General features: G+C 53.1%; 1 pseudogene; it reads right to left on the minus strand.

Annotated features, from left to right (window-relative positions):
• Positions 1 to 906: 906 nt before the first annotated feature.
• Positions 907 to 3,181, minus strand: part of LOC133138102 (tripartite motif-containing protein 16-like) — a 13,876-nt pseudogene continuing 11,601 nt past the window's right edge.

A 3,181-nucleotide genomic window follows, 5' to 3' on the forward strand; every position in this document is an offset into this window, starting at 1 on the left:
CCTCTCTCCCTCTCCCCCTCTCTCCCTCTTCCCTCCCCCTCTCTCTTTCCCCCTCCTCCTTTCCCCTCCCCCTCTCCTCCCTCTCTCTCCCTCCTCCTCTCCCCTCCCTCTCTCCCTCCGCTTTCTCTCCCTCCCTGCCTCCCTCCCTCCCTCTCTCTCTTTTTCCCTCCCACTGTCTCTCTCTCTCCCTCTCCCCTCTCCCCCTCCCTCTCTCTCGCCTCCCTTTCTCCCTCTTCCCTCCCTCTCTCTCTTTCCCCCTCCTCCTTTCCCCCTCCCCCTCTCCTCCCTCTCCTCCCTCTCCCTCTCCCCTCCCTCCTCCTCTCCCCTCCCTCTCTCCCTTCCGCTTTCTCTCTCTCCCTTTTTCCCTCCCACTGTCTCTCTCCCTCCCCCTCTCCCCTCCCCCCTCCCCCTCCCTCTTTCCCTCCCACTGTCTCTCTCCCTCCCCCTCTCTCCCCATCTCCCTCCCTCCCCTCCCCCTCCCTCTGCCTCCCTCCTCTCCCCCCTCCTTTCCCTCCCACTGTCTCTCTCCCTCCCACTCTCCCCTCCCCCTCACTCTTTCCCTCCCACTTTCCTCCCACTGTCTCTCTCCCTCCCACTCTCCCCTCCCCCTCACTCTTTCCCTCCCACTTTCCCTCCCACTGTCTCTCTCCCCTCCCCCTCTCCCCTCCCCCACTCTCTTCCCTCCCTCCCTCTCTCTCCCCCCCCTCCCCTCCCCTCTCTCTGCCTCCCTCCCTCTCTCCTCTCTCCTCGCCCTCTCCCTCCCTCCCCCTCTCCCTCCCCCTCTCCCTCCCTACCTCCCTCCCTCTCTCCTCCCCCCTCTCCCCTCCCTCTCTCCCCTCCCTCTCCCCCCTCTCCCCTCCCACTCCCCCCCTCTCTCCCTCCCTAAATAAATAATTCAGGATGTAGTTTTTCATTGTATGAAAATTTTAATTCAGGATTAATTAATTTCCCCTCCCCTCCCTCTTTCTCAAGATTCAAATGTGCTTTATTTGCCTGACAAGTGAATTGTGTATTAAAGCATTGACAATAACAACATTACAGTCAAAACAACAACAACCCCCCCAGCATAACACACACATAGTAAACAACAACAACCCTTCCCCATATAAGCATGTATATATCTTTCTCTCTCTATCCCTCCTCTCTATCCCCCTCCTTCTTTCTCCCTCTCCCCATCTCGCCCTCTCTCAAATTCAAATTCAAATGGCTTTATTGGCATCAGCCCAACATTTCCCACACGATGTACAGAACAGAACCCATAAGACCTGGTTACCATGGTGTGGAGGCCCGATCGGGGACAAGGCGGAGAAGGGGGACTTCTGAGGGAAAGGAGCGGATTGGACGGCCCAGGCACTGATAACGGCGGACGAATGCGGTCACGTGAATTCCACATTTCTGTTATTTTTTATTCCACATTTCAGTTATTTTTTATTCCACATTTCTGCTATTTTTTATTCCACATTTCTGTTATTTTTTATTCCACATTTCTGTTATTTTTTATTCCACATTTCTGTTATTTTTTATTCCACATTTCTGTTATTTTTTATTCCACATTTCTGTTATTTACATTTTTTCTTTTTTTCTTTTCTTTCAGGTGTTCCTAATTTTTTGGCCACTTAATTTTATTCCTCTTTTTGAAAAAAGAATAATTTTTTGTTCTGGACTATTGAGATGTGCCCTGAAGGCACTTATAAAAAATAAAAAAAAGAATTTTCTGTTCACCTATTTTACTCTCTCTCTCTCTCTCTCTCTCGCTCTCGCTCTCTCTCTCTCTCGCTCTCCTCTCTCGCTCTCTCTCTCTCTCTCTCTCAGTATTTTCAGGATGTTTCCCTCTCTTTGATCTTCCCTTCACTCTCTGCCTCATCCCAGATCACACAGTTTTACAGAGGATCCGTACCAATCAACCCAAAACCCAGGATAGAGGGGCTGAGTGAATGTGGTCTGGACTCTGTGCAGGAGGGTCATTGTGTCAGAGACGCTGTAGAAGGACAGAGTTCCTGCCCTGTGATCCAGGTACACTCCTATTCTGGAGGAGGAGGGAACAGGGATTTTAGTGTGAACATTATTGTGACTGAAAGAGTAACTGGAGGGAGAGCAGAACAAACTCCAGGACTTGTTATTACGTCCCATTCTACAGTCATTACCCTCCCCTTTCTGCTGATCTCTTTATATGACACTGCTATAGAAACCCAATACTGCCCACTCCACTCAGCCTCCCAGTAACAGCGTCCAGACACACCCTCTCTGCACAACACTTGGCGGTAGTGCTCAAATCTCTCTGGATGATCAGGATATGACTGGATCTGTCCCACAAGAGTCACCTCTCTGTTCCCCTCAGACAGACGGAGCTTTCTGTACGCTGTGTTGGGGTCCAGTGTGAGCTGACAGCCTCCATCTGATGGAGGAGAAGAGAGGAGAGCTCCACTCACATATTTTACACATCATACATATTTTACACATCTTTCATATTTTATGTGTTTAAATCTCATATTTTCTTTATTGTTCTCATTTTTAAGATGTTTAAAGCTTTTTAAACTTGCTTGTGTCTTCTGAAAGTTACTTTTCACTTATTTTTACCCTTGTATTGGATTTTCAACCTCACCCCTTCATCCCCCTCTCCACTCCCTCCCTCCTCCCTCCATCTCTCCCCTCCCTCCCTCTCTCTCCCCCCTCCCCCTCTCCTCTCCCCCTCCCTCTCCCCCTCCTCTCCCTCTCCCCCCTCCCCCTCTCCTCTCCCCCTCCCTCTCCCCTCCCCTCCTCTCTCCTCTCCCCTCCTCTCTCCTCTCCCCCCTCCCTCTCCCTCTCCCTCTCCCCCTCCTCCTCTCCCCCCTCCCTCTCCTCCTCTCTGCTCTCTACCCCCCCCCTCTCCTCCTCTCCCTCCCTCTCCCCTCTCCCCCTCCCTCCCTCTCTCCCCCCTCCCCCTCTCCCTCTCTCCCCCCCTCCCCCTCTCCCCCTCTCCCTCTCTCCCCCCTCCCCCTCTCCCTCTCCATCTCCATCTTGCTCTCTCTCCCTCTCCCCTCCCCCTCCCTCCCCCTCCCTCTCTCTCCCTCTCCCCTCCCTCTCTCCCTCTCCCCCTCTCCCCCCTTCCTCTCTCCCTCTCCCCCCTCCCTCTCTCTCTCTCCCCTCCCTTTCTCCCCTCCCTTCCTCCCTCGCTCTCCCCCTCTCCCTCTTTCTCTCCCCT

This window comes from Conger conger, chromosome 10 (assembly GCF_963514075.1).
Source record: "Conger conger chromosome 10, fConCon1.1, whole genome shotgun sequence".
Classification (NCBI taxonomy): Eukaryota; Metazoa; Chordata; class Actinopteri; order Anguilliformes; family Congridae; genus Conger; species Conger conger.